We start from the raw sequence: 14,890 nt of genomic DNA, 5'->3' as shown, positions 1-14,890 counted from the left end.
ATCACACCATCCTGAACAATGAAGTCCTGGACAGCAGCAAGGAATGAAACAGAGAGATGAGAAGCAAATCTAGGACGCCATATATGCTTAATTATTGAATTAACTTAATTTATATAATTTAACATTATTAATAAAATAGTAAACTACATTAAATAATTAATTGTGATAGTTAGTGCATAATAAATTATCTGATTTAACTTAATTGTGATAGAATAGTAATTTAGATATTATATAATTAGCTTCAATTACGCTAAGAATTATATATATGATATATATATACTTATTTTATATTACTATATATATATATATAATTATAATGTTATATATTAATAGTTAATGAAGTAATTTGAACATATATGTCGTATGAATCTCTAAACATTAAAATTATTTTAATTATACATTTATTTATAATTATTTTCTTCACATTTAAATCCCTAACTATCATAAATCTTGAAATATGAACCAAACAGTTTCTCAGAATTTAACAGGATTTAGCATTTGACATACCAAACAGTTTTCAGGATTTAACACATTTCAGATTTACTAAATCTAGATTTACAGGATTTACTAAATCCTACTAAAGTTAAATCCCACTTGTTGCCAAACAACCCCTAAGATTTACTAAATCCAGGATTTATAAGATTTACTAAATCCTAAGTGGCTAAATCTTACTAGATGCCAAACAGCCCTAAATTATGTATTAATTTAATTAGTTGAATTAATATAATGTAAATAATAAATAATTAATTAGGGTTTGCAAGGAACATAAAACAAATGAGAAATTATTTTGTGCGAACTCTGGACGTAGCTCTACATCCAGACTCTAATTAAATTAAGACACAGAGATTTCTTAAGACCCAATGATCCGACCCAACCTAACTGTAAAAGTTTGAAATCGCAGCAACCCGCTTAGTTTTTACGTTTTAAAACAAAAAAGACCCATGAAAGCTCTCAAATATTTAGGATTTTTGCGGAAAAAAATTGTTGGTGCATGTTGAGAAAAAAAACAAGAAATAATCGATGAAGTTGGAGATTGATTTGGAGGACTTCACATTCTCTGCAGAGCCATTGGATAAGAAGAAAAATAAGAATAATGTATATTTTACTTGCCTCATGATTTTTAATGTTTATTATGAGGAAACATATGTTTTGCTGAGCTTAGTTTGTCAACAAAGAAATTTGTCGTAAAGACAAATACAACATAATTGTGTTCACCTTCAATGCATATCAAGTCTCAAACAAGTTTAAATACTACAACGAGAAATTTATAAATTGGGTAGCAATGATTTATGTGTTTTTTTCTGATGTTTCACACACATTCACTTATAATGTATTCTTAAAAAATTTATATGCTGAATGCCACGAAAATGCATGCTTCTGTAAATTAATTATGTAATTTTTTATGTGAAATGATAATTTTTGGAAATTTATTTATTCGCTTAGATATAATTATTATACATTTTTTCTCTTTCATTTATGTGATATTTTATTCATTTTGATGATGTGTACTGTTGTGTACCACAATGTACCGCTATGCAATGTTGTGTGCCGCTTACGATGAGATTTAAAATTGTTTTACTATGTATTGTGTGATCCCATATTGTACTATTTGAGCAAAAATGGTAGAATTGAAAATTTATGGTTTTCTGAAAGCCTCGTATTTAATCTCTCTTATTAGACTTTGAAGAAGTACTTGATTATTGAGATATTTCTATAAGAGTGCTTGAGAGGTCTTTGAGTTTGAGAAAGGAGAAGCTGCGTGAGAGGGAAAAGTTGTGTGAGGGGATTCACGCGGTTGCCCCAAGCAAGTTTCTACCTTGATTCCTTCAAGTGTTTTTGTTGATCTTCTGGGTTGCTCCGAAAAGAAAGTTTTCAAGGTCGAAGATCGTCAGGTTCTCTGCCTCACCAGGAGGGTAAAAATGATTCCATGTTCTGTCTTACCAGAAGAGTGCTGAAAAATATTCCAAATTATCTACCTCACAATGAGTGAGAAATGATTCCAAGTTCTCAATCTCACTAGAAGGGTGGAAAGGATTCAGGTTCATAGCCGCAATGTTAAAGGGTGGAAGTGATTCTGTAAAGGCTTCTTCACCTTGTTGTGGGAGTTAAAGGAGTGTCACTAAAGATTTAGTGCAATACTCGAAGATGAGGACTCGAGAGAGTGAACGTAGGTCAAGATTTAACCAGACAACTATAAAATATTTGGTGTGCTTGTTCCTATTTATTTTATATTTTTATTTCTCACACTTTTATTTCTTGCATATTATTTTCCATATATCTTAGATGATGATATTGTGATAGCTTTGGATTATTTTTGTCAAAAAAAAAAATAAGAAGAAAGGAATAGTTTACCTTTCCTATCATGTCAATTTATTTTTGTTTCCCACTATTCTTCTTTGTCTTATTGTTATATTAGTGCAAAATTTATGTTTTTCGACTTTTAGAGCCTTTTTTTAGTAAGGTGTGAACATGCATCTTGACAGTGAACTCATATATAAGTTTTCAAAATGTTAATAAACTTATATATACATTTTTTAAATGTTGAGAGAAGGTAATGAAGAATAGTATACCCTTTTGAGTTTTGCAGCCTTGCAGGTTCGTATTCATTATGTTAGTTTTGGGACTCCTTCCAACGACCATTGGGTTATATTGGTATTAGAGTTTGGAACTTGTTTAAATGACATATTATTGTAAGCGCATGACTAGTGAAGATGATCACAGTCCTAAAGTCTTGTGGGCAATACATGCCGGGGTGGTTTGGCAACTTGATGAAATGGTGATTGGGTTTTTTTTTTAATAGAAATATGACGAGAGATACAATCCATCAAAAGTGATCAAACATTCACCAAACTACTCGGATAGTAATGTCGATAAGCATGCCTACTACTAGATGAGAGAGCAATGTTGTTCATGAAAGGAGGCGAGCACCTACAATTCCTGAATTAACTGATGCGAGTAATTTTATGTAATATATTCCCAATAAAGCGGTACACAGTTGTATATGTTCTATATTGTTCACGGACAATTGATGCAGCACTCATTAAATCAGCGCCAAAGCGCTCTACTTTAGAATTTTTCATATTTTTCAAATAAATTTATTTTAAATATTTGAGTTATTACAATCTCCCCACCTTTGAAAAATATCATTCTTGATATTTTTATATCAGTCCGGGCAAGACAGACAATGCTCAAAATAAAATTTCAAACAAAATTTCACATTTCTATTTCACTCATAAGCTCTATATATATTTTAATTCTTGTAATAACTATTGCTATGATACCATTTTGTTACATTCCAAGATCTATATTGGAAGAGTTATATTTGCCTTTCATTTTAATTATTTAACTAGAGCTTACCAATGAACATTAGAAATAAACATGATAGCATATTTGTCTTGTCGTGAAGCTCATATCATAGAATCATTACCCTTTTCTGAAACTATAAAACCACCTAATAAGCACATAGTCTAGCAAGTATAAAATCTTACAATTGAAATCAATGCAAAATAAAAGAGAATAATATGCTAAATAATGTAAAATTAATATTAGTATTTGATCAATAATGTTAAATAGCATTAATGACAAAAAATAATATTAATATTAATCACAATATCAATAAATTAATCGTAGTAATGTCGGTATACGTATCAGTATTCAGATATTCAATTAGTATATCTTAAGAGTATCTGGCTCCTGTACGTATGACTCCCAATGCAATCAGTCGTCTCTTATAACTCTCAATCCATGTACTCCTTATAACTCTCCTTGAATCACGTGAATCAGTTGCCCTTGCTTCTTTTAACTCCCCATCAATTTTCAGCTCCTTATAACTTTCAGTCAATGAATCATGTGGACCAATAGGGAATTACGTTGAGTTATCATATCATCTATCTGATATTATTTAGTATTTCATTTAAAATGCATTAAATAATATAAAATCATTCATAATGATCAAATCTATAATATATCCAAACTTGCATATAATATATTTTTGATAGATTTATGAGAGATAAAATTTGTAGAAATCAAAATCATTGAAAACATAAATAAGAGATTAGTTACTTAAAATGAATAACTAACAAATATGATCCAAAAGACATTTACCTCTCTTCTCTCTTATTTCCCTCTTTTAAATTCTTCCTGGCCAAACAACTAAGTGAGAGAGCCAGTGGGGTGAGGCAGGGATATATATATTATTCATGGTCTAACGCCGCAGTGCTCACCAAATCAGCACCAAAGCGCTCAACTTCAGATTTTTTATGTTTTTCAAATAAATTTATTTATAATATTTGAGTTATTACATATGAGATGCAATGCTATAGCTTTTAAACTATCGTTAATTGGTGTTATTGAGAATGCTACTCGGCATGGTGTTGGGTGTGAAGCATTCAAAGAGTAGGTTTCATAGTTAACTGTGCTGTCAAGGCATACCAACAATGGCAATTGACATTCTGTTGCATATTTATTTACACAACTTTGTCTTACTATCTTCTCGATCCCTCATTTCATTTCAAATATTATTAAACTATGATAATGGAGCCCCCTCATTTCTTTTGTTCTGAAAAGGTGGAGAGGGCCCTTGCTCATGTTGAGATGAAGAACAAGGAACGTGCATACCAAGCATGGCTTGGCTATTACAACTCCATAAAAAATGTAGCCAGAGAAAAATCTAAGCTTGTACTTCTTGCTAATGAGTTTAGCCGTAGCATGGGAGTTAACAATGTTCAAGGGATTCATGCCAAGTAGTTTTTACTGTAATAATTGCTTTTCAAAACTAGCTTAAGGCTTCCTTTGGGACGGCTTTTTTATTGCTTTTTTAAGCAGCTTTATGTAAAATAACTATTATAAGCCGGTACAGTACATTTTCATTGTGAACGAATAGATATTTCATAATCTTTACATAAATGTCTCCTAGTATGGAAGTAAAGAGAAAACTGTGTGGGAAAACTTCTAATTATTTTCCAGTTTTATCATATGATATTTATTCATGGATTTTATTATTATTATTATTCCTCTGATCTTGATGAAGTTCTTGATGAGCAATTATTGCTTGCAATGTTTGTCAAATAAAGTTTTTTTGGTTTTTTTGCAAGAACTGTTGTTTTAGTGTGGGCTCTCAAAATTATATCCAGGAACATGTATACAAGAGTTGAATACTATTTTTGTTTGAATTTATTAAATTGGAATTTGCTATGAAAGAGTATTAACTTGGTCAGCTAACCCAAGAAGGACCGACTCAAAGAACTGGCTTGACATACTCGATAGAGGCAAGAACTTATTTAGCATTGCTTGTATACATCTTTCTTAGAGTGACATCAAAGAACTTATTTAGCATTGCTTGTTCCATTCTTAAATTTCTGACGTTCCTCTTTTAGCTTGAAGAAAAAGAACTGACAACAGTGAAGAATTTAAAAGAATTAGTAAGTAAACATTTGGTTTTTTGGTTCAGTTCATGTATTGAAAATTGAATATTATTTAAAGCCTTGTTCTCTCACTTCATGAATTTTTATGTTTTGATTTTGCAATTCAGGAAGAAAATACAATACCTTCAATGAAAAAGGCTCTGAAAGATGTTTCAATTGAGAAGTATTGCTTTTGCCATTACTTGGTTGAGTGGGTTATGTAGTATAGGCAGAAGAGGATGCTGCAGCCTTGAGAGCAGAGCTAAATTCTCTACACAACCAAGTAATGGAAAATCCATACAGTGGCATTCCATCTTTCTATGGAAAAGGAAATTACAGAGTTGAAGTCATAGTTGCAGGTTTGACTTTAATTCCTTGCCTTATTTAAGAGTTTTTATTTTGTTACTTTGGTTTTCAAATCTAATTGTTTCCTGAATACCTGAAACTATGTAGTAAGAGTCTCAATTGAGACAGCAAGGGCAGCTTGAATTAGCTGAATATCAGCTTCACCTTTCCTCCCTCACAACTGAAAAAGCAAGATTTGGAAGACAGACTAGCAGCTTTATTGAGTCAGGAGGCTCTGTTCTTTGGTAGGATCAACCAGTGGCATCAACTCCTCGACAATCAATATCTTCCTTATTTGATGCTCGCACTGAGGTTTCATTTGAAGCTTCTTCATCTATTGATGTTGCTTCTCCAAAATCAGAGAGTAATGACAAATTGGAGAAGAGTGATGTTAATGGAAATCTTGGAAGGAAAATTGGCGATTAGCTTGAAAAGGAATATAATATTGACATAAAATTATTGTAATAAATTGATTATGTAAATATAAAATTTGAAGTAGCTATTTTTTTAAGGTGAAAAAATCATGCAATCTTTTATTTATGATTTTTTTTTTTAAAGAAAAATAGTTTATGTAAGTTCTTATTTGGTGATTTTTAGATATTTTATTGAAATTAATTATTTGCAATTGAAATATTATTCATCATACTTAATTGAGAATTGAATGTAATCTATATTGGATAAAGTACGTATTAAGGCACATAAGTATAATTTTATTATGATTATTTCATTAAATTGAAATGTTAGGAAATCATATATCTTAGGTCAATTTTAATGTGCCTTATTCTTAGACGTGTTCCATCAAATAAATTTATAAGAAAAGTTAGTATATTTTGGCACATAATATTTGTCATTTTTATTAATAAGTTCCATCAAGTTAAGATGTTAGAAAAGCTTGTCTATTATGACACTTTATAGGGGTTATGTTATTTAGTGACTATTACATCAGAATTATATGCCAATAAAGTTTAGTTTTTATGGCACAAAAAGATGCCCTAACCCCTATGCCAACGGCCTCCTAAGTGACACCATTATTTGATATCCTAATAGAACATTTGTCTTAATAGATACACATTAAGGCATTTTAAGGTGTCCTAATAGCCATTAATCTCTATAGTGTAGGATGACATCCAAGGAACTTCAAGAGTTAAAGGTGCAACTTCAAAAGTTGGTTGACTAGGTTTTTGCCCATCCTAGTGCATCTTTGTGGGGAGCACCTTTTTTATTCATAAAGAAGAAGGACAATACAATACATTTGTGCATTTTTTATAGGGAACAGAACAAAGTTACATTTGTGCATTGTTTATAGGGAATCGAACAAAGTTACTATTGACTGAAAGTATCACACTACAGAAAAACACGCGTTTACCGGCGGATTTTACCGGCGGACAAAGCTATTGAACAATGTTAACATGGATATTTATGTTTTTGAATGAACATTTATGTTTTTGAGTATATGTTGAAGTTGTTTATATATGTTAGGTGTATAGCTGTCATATGGAAGTTTGCAGGTGTGGAAATTTGATTGTTGGCTGGGAAGACATTTTTTTTTTTTGTCGATGCTACAAGTTTCCGGCGGATTATGTGTCGGAAATGCGATGGAAACGACGATACAATGAAGTGGATCGATCATGCCGGCATCTTTGTGTGCGCCGGAAATCACCGTCGCCTATTTCGGCGTTTTATCCGCCGGATATTTTCGACGCAGAGGTTGCACCGGAACTAAGCCGTTGCTTATTTACGGCGACCTTACGACGACTTATGCGCCGGTAGTTTCCGTCGGATCCATACAACATAAACTACCAACGCATTAGTCGTCGAAATTATGGAATGAAAATCGACGTCTTTCAATTCGTATTTTGCGCCGGCAATGCGCCGAAACGTGCGCCGGAATGGTTACCGGCGGATTATACCCGTCAGTAAATATTTAGCGACGCTCGCTAAATCGGCAGATGAAAATCCGACGGAAATGCGTCGGAAACTGAAGATTTCCGTCGGATTTCAAAGGTTACCAACGGATACAGTCCACCGGTAATGACATGTTTTCCTGTAGTGTCATTTGCTAAGGATTAATGATTTTTTTTATCAGTATGTTGGATATTCTATATTTTTCAAGATTGATTTGTGATATGATTATTATTAGGTGATCATGGTGAGAGAGTTTGATGTAATAAAGACTTATTTTAGTACTCAGTATAGACACTACCACTACATGAAATTCACGTATTACCGGTGGCCATTACCCAGTGGTTTAGCCACCGATAATACCTGCGGTTTTGAAGGTCGGTAAACCGCCGGTTTATCACCGGCGGCGGTGAACAGGCGGTTTGCCCTCCGGTAACACCGACGGAATTGCCGGCCGGTAAGTCGCCGGTGATTAACCGGCGGTCACCGGCCCCATGACCGCTGGAAATTACCGGCCATCTTAGCCGCCAATTATTATAACCGCCGGAAATAGACCGATGGAAATCGTTTCCTATGCGCTTTATTCAGTCGATTTTCGTACGGCCGGAAAATCGGCAGTAGTTTACTAAACTACTGAAAATCTTAGAGGAACCGCTGGAAAAACTGTAGGTAATGCCTGAATTTCCTGTAGTGTACAAGTTTTTAGTCGTATCTTTTTGGGTGACTAATGCACCATCTACTTTTATGAATTTGCTGATCAGGGTATTTAGATACTATTTTGATCAGTTTGTGATTGTATTTATAGACAATATTCTAGTTTACTCTACTTTTAAGGAAGGTCATGCCAAATATGTGAGGATTATTCTAAAGACATTAAGACTGTCACACTCCAGAATCTAATTTGGGTGATTTCTTTCTTTTATCTTTTATAATGCAACAACTAGAGCTATCCAATTTCTTCTATAAACATAAATATCAACAAAAATAAGATTATCAATTAAAATATCAATATATACATCTATATTTATTGACTAAAAAATAAATCATATACAATACTTATAAATCATATAATCACAACATATTCTTCAATTCTTGAGTACAAAAGAATAAATAAAATAGAAAAGAAATACAAACTGAGGAATTTTAATTAGTCTCACACTCTTGAACGTATTTCCTGGTCAGAAATTATTTAAACCACATATAATGAGCTAAATAGCCGAGCAGATCACTAAAATTATATAAAGTGAATTCAAAACATGACAAAGAAGCAGTATACATATCATCAATCAATTCATCACATTAACAATCATATGATCATGAATATGTATAGAAATAATAAAGCTCAATTGTAATAATAGTAAAATCTACAAACAATAAAATAGTACGATATGAAAGCCAATAAGTAAATTGGTATGGATTTTGAGTCAATAAAGCAGTCATCATATCAGTACTTTCACCAAGTCAAGAAATAATATAAAATGGTAAACCCAAAGCATTTATAAACTATCATAATCATATTAATATAATAAAATCATATAATAATGTACACATGCTATCTTGTTATTCTATGTCGGTATCAAATCAATATCTTAATCACACGCTCAATGTATCATGTACTCATCATATCACATACTCAATATCAATATAATGGATTAGTGGTATCAACGTCTATATCGGTAACAATAATAGTCCAGTGGCAGGAGCAGTATAATAATATAGTATTAGTAAATCCGTGTAGTAATAAGAATAATGCCTTAATAACATGCATTTTAGTAGCTAGAGATAACATCAGTTATATGCTAAGTTCTTCAAGTGTGAGTTCTAGTTGAAGAATATTTCATTTTTAGGACATGTAATGAGTAGTGCATGTATTTTTATAAACCCCTAAAAGATTCTGATAATTACTAAATAGCCGAGTCCTACTACTGCATCTGAGGTATGTTGTTTCTTAAGCATAGTTGATTTTCACTGAAAGTTCATGAAAGGGTTTTTTCAAATTTTTGCAACTTTCACAAGGCCGACTTAGAAGTCAGTGGCTTTTATTTAGACATTTGAGTATGAGACTAGCTTTTAGAAGCTGGAGGATTGTTTGATATTTGCTTCAATTCAGACTCTTCCATCTAGTACGAAAAGATCTCAAGTATTCAATGATGCTTCATTGAGAGGATTGGGATGTGTTTTGATGTAACATAGAAACGTTATAGCTTATGCTTTTAGATATTTGCTTCAATTCAGACTCTTCCATCTATTTCCGGCAGAACAGTTGTCAGTAAGTTTCTAACGCTCTATACGCCGGTGTTAACGTCAGAATAAACAAGAATTTCATTCTAAGCGGCGGATTTTACGGCAAAAATAGCCGACAGATTTACCGGCGGAGAAGACGCCGACCAATTTAAACTCAACGAATTGTAACCAGCGCAAAAGATGCCAGAAATTTCGCCGGCGAAAACCCTATTTCTGAACCCGAGCCTATCTGGCTGCTCATTTGCATCCGCCATTTCTTTCACATCTCCGCTCTTCTCTCGTCGCCTCAACGTCGCCCCACCGTAGATCGTCGTCGCCGAGGTTTCTGAACGTTCACGCGATGTCGCTGACGATCACTGCCTCCGTCGCCGGCCAAAGGACACAGGTTTGGCAAAAATTGACCATGAGTCTCGAAATTTTTGGTTGCTTTTCTTTAATAAATTTTCATAGGATGATTAGGAGTTTTTTTTTAAAGGTTGGAGTAGCTCGTCAGGTGTGAAGACCGTTCAACCTAGTTTGCCGAAGTTCACCGCCTCAATAGACGATTTTGTCCATTGTAAGATTTTTCTTCTTGAAATTTGTTATAAGACATTTACTAAAGGATGTGCCTTGGTGTTTGCTTTTGCTTAAGATATTTTTTTATGTTGATAAACAAAAAGAGAATGTTTCTCAAAATCAATTTGTATTTATGCCAGATAGGTCTATTATGGAAGCCATACATTTATTGAGAGATTTGATGAAGAAATATAGAGAGAATATGGAGGATCTACATATGATATTTATTGATTTAGAGAAAGCATATGATAAAGTTCCAAGAGGAGTGCTATTGAGAGTTCTTGAAAAGAAAGGAGTTAATAGTGCTTATATTCAAATCATTAAAAATATGTATGCATGAGCTATTACTTATGTTAAAACACAAGGTGGTTTGACCAAGTAATTTCCTATTTCGGTTGGATTACATCAAGGATAAGCCTTAAGTCCATATATTTTTACTTTAGTCATAGATGTTCTCACAAGACATTTACAAAAGGATATACGTTGTTGTATGCTTTTTACTGATGATATTCTTCTTGTTGATAAGACTAGAGATGGAGTTGAAGGTAAACTTGAATTATGGAGGTCAACCTTAGTGTCTAAAGGTTTTCTCTCTAATCTTATCTAACACTAGAGCTATTCCAATCTTTTCACGTACGTATATGCTCATTTCGTATCCTATCTCTAAGGATCAAGCCACTCATCCACCTAAGCATCCTCATCTCTGCAACACTTAACTTAGTATTATGCTTCCCTTTTAATAGCCAACATTCGGCACCATAAAGCATTGCAGGTCTCACCACCATCTTATAGAATTTTCCCTTAAGTTTGAGGGAGACTTTTCTACCGCACAAGAAGCCCGATGTATTCCTCCACTTCAACCATCCAACTTGAATTCTACTGTTAATATCCCTATCAATTTTAGCATCACTCTGAATAATATATCATCCAAGATATATAAAACGTGTACTCTTATTAATGACTTGATCGCCCAAAGTCATATTCCCATCACTAGGTCTATTGCTACTAAAATTACATTCTATATATTCAGTTTTAAATCTACTCAAGAGAAAACCTTTATACTCTAAAGTTGAACTCCATAATTCGAGTTTACCTTCAAGTCCCTCTCACTAGGTCTATATGACGAGAATATAAGATTAAGAAAGTGAGAGAGGGAATGAAATAGAAGAAGGGGGAGAGAGAGAGAAGAGATAGTTAATATATGAATATCACATAAATTATTATAATCCATTACTTATCTGCTGCTATATGTAGGTTATGGATATTAGAAATCGAAGAAGTTGGATGTATAACCGATTGGTGCAAGGACGAAATATATTAATAGATTAATTCATTAATGAGGTGAACATTTTCATTCATACAGCGAAACAACTACCCAACTTTATATCAGATGGAATGTTTCGATGTCTATGTTCTAAACATAAAAATCTAGTGCACCTAAGACCAGATGATGTAATTGTACGTTGATCTGTATCACATATGATTCATGCCACGGTATTTGTATTGTACTTCTCATGATGAGTATGAGCCACATTTTGATTCTCAATGTGATCCTTCTATAAGTACTAATGTAACTGAGGCTGAAAATATCCGACCAAATCTTGAGGAATTAGTTCATGATGCAACTGAAATACAATATGAACAATATATAGAAGAGTTACCGAATAAGGAGGCACAAATTTTTTATGATTTATTGCATGTTGCCCAACAACCAATATGAAAGGGTGCACCACTCACTCAGAGTTATCTGTTGCTGTGAAGATGTTAAGCATCAAGGTAGAATATAATATTACTCGTGAATGTTTTAATCAATTCATTGGGTTGCTTAAGGAAATCAATTCGACACATAAAATATGGGACATCATACGGAGCATGTTTGACGCTCCTTATGTTTCTTGGAAGAATGTCCCAAAAGAAGTCCGGGAAATGTGGTTTAGAGAGTTTGAGGTATTTTTATTTAAATGGTTTAATCTTTTTTACTTAAGCTAACAAACATATATAATTTATATTGTATGTTTTTGAATGCAGAAAGATTTTTATTGGCTGCCCAGCACAATAATAAAATTAGAAAGAATTTTGAGAAGCGTGGGTCCACTCGGATGCGCGACATATTCATAGACATTAGAAAGACTGGCGAGCGGCCATTATGGATTGGAGAGACTATATGGGCTGAGTTGAACACTGCTTGGGGTAGCGCATAGTATATCAAGAGGGATCAAAATCGACATAACAGAGCTTCGGATGTTGGGGGCTTGGGGAGTTCCCTTCATACTGGCGGCTCCGTTCCACATGCTGAGCACAGGCAACGTTTGATAATAAATTTTAAAAGTTTTATAAGATTTTTCTTTAATAGAAATATTAATAGAATTCTCTTATAGAAAGAGATGCTGGGTAGAGAACCAACTCATGTGAAATTGAATAGTCACACTCATAAGAGATAGAAGGATCAACAATGGATTGATGTGCGAGCAAGAAAAACACATGTAAGTATATGTGTTTAATAATTTATATTTTTAGTCTCAATTATATATATATATATATATTAAACTTTTACAGGAGGAGTATACACGGCTTCGAGAGAATCAGTCCGTAACAGGTGAGAGTTCTTCTGGCTGCTCTGTGGAGTATTCTGAGTACCGCATCTGGTTGCAAGCCATTAAAGGAATGCAACATGGCAGGGTTTATGGTTTATGTTCGCAAGCTCAGGCATACGAGGGGATGACCTCTACTGGATACAGCTTCACAGCCAGTTCACATGAGTCTTTACATAGTCAACAAATAACTGCCATTTAAGCAGAGCTAGAACAAGTAAGAAAATCACAAGCTGATTGGCAAGTTCAGTTGCAAGCACATATACAAATCTAGATGCAGGAGCAACACAATCAGTTGTTGAATAAAATGCGTAAAAAGAGGGAGCAATTGAGTGGAAAAGAGGTGGCTCCAGCTGAGGATGAGTCCACAGATTCAGAGTAGTTTTGTTTTTTCAATGTAACATAAACTTGTTTAAGTTTTTGAATATTTTGTGTTAATGAACAATCTGTGATGTTTTTAATATTGGTTGGTTGATGTTAATGAACAATCTGTGTTAATGAACATTTATGTTTTTAAGTATTTGTTGATGTTCTTGAAATCTGTGATGTGTAGATCTGTGTTGTGGAACTATTGTTTGTATACATTTACATGTGTGGAAATCCGATTGCTGCCTGGGAAAGCAATTTTTTTTATTGCTACAGGTTTTCGGCGGATTTAGCGTCGGTAATTTGTCGGAAACGACGATACAACGAATTTCTGTATTATTTCCGACGTTTTATAACCGCCGGAAATACCGACAGATAAGGCGCCGGTAACAAGTTATGGCTTTAGTTTCGACGTAAATTATGGCGTTTTATTAGCCGGAGTTTCCGTCGGATAAGTACGTCGCCCATTCCGGCGTATATAGTGCCGAAATAAACTAGTGATAAACGCCATTTTGTCAGCACATTTTTTGTCGGTAATGCGTCGGAGAGTGCGCCGGAAAGGTTTCCTTCGTATTATATACGTCGAAAAGCTTTTTTCGATGCGTACCAAACCGGTGCATGAAAATCCGACGGAAATACACCGGAGACCTTAATTTTCCATTGTATTTTCTGTATTACCGGCGAATTTGGTCTGCCGGTAATACCGGGTTTTCCTGTAGTGACATAAGAGGAACTAGCTGACATAATACGGAACTTGCTACTCTTGTATTTGCTATAATAACTCAAGTTTTGATCCAGTCAAATACTATTTTAGGAGTGATTATAAGTCAAATTTGTAAACCATCTTTGCCATAATATTGATATTATTGTGTTTTAATTATAATTATTTTCTCCTAATTTTAGGGGTACTACAAAAAATTGACATATGTCAGTATATATGAGACTTATGAAACTGTCATGTGTCCACTTTTCAAACCGATTGGACTAGAATTTTTTAGATATATTGTGTTATTTTATGAATGATTTTTTATAATTTTTAGAGCTCTGTATTTGAAGATATAAAGGCATTTTTATGAATTTTATGTTTAAAATTAAATAATTAACATAATTACCAATACATCCTTATATTGTTTTATGAAAAAAAAAAATGCAAATCCATTTAAGAGATTATCAAATGGATATTTCATTTCCTTTTTTTATTTTCACCAAGCTAGAGAAGGAAAAAAGGGAGATTAAGAAGAAAAAGAGAGGAGATAAAATAAAAGTTAGGATTTGGAGGTCATATAACAATTTTATTCAATCAGTCCTCATGGAAAAGTAGTTAGTCTCGAGGTAGGCTATTGTTACCCCTATCTCTAATTTCAATTAATTTATGTATTTTATATTTTATAAATTTTAATTTAGTTATAATTTATAAATTTTGTGATGTCTCAATTTTTAGCAAATTTTACTATATAACTTTCAGTATGTTATAGTTTTAATTAT

Source organism: Dendrobium catenatum, unplaced genomic scaffold (genome assembly GCF_001605985.2).
Source record: "Dendrobium catenatum unplaced genomic scaffold, ASM160598v2 original_scaffold_71536, whole genome shotgun sequence".
Taxonomy (NCBI): Eukaryota; Viridiplantae; Streptophyta; class Magnoliopsida; order Asparagales; family Orchidaceae; genus Dendrobium; species Dendrobium catenatum.
The sequence above is the reverse complement of the archived record's forward strand: the minus strand, read 5'-3'. Positions refer to the sequence as shown.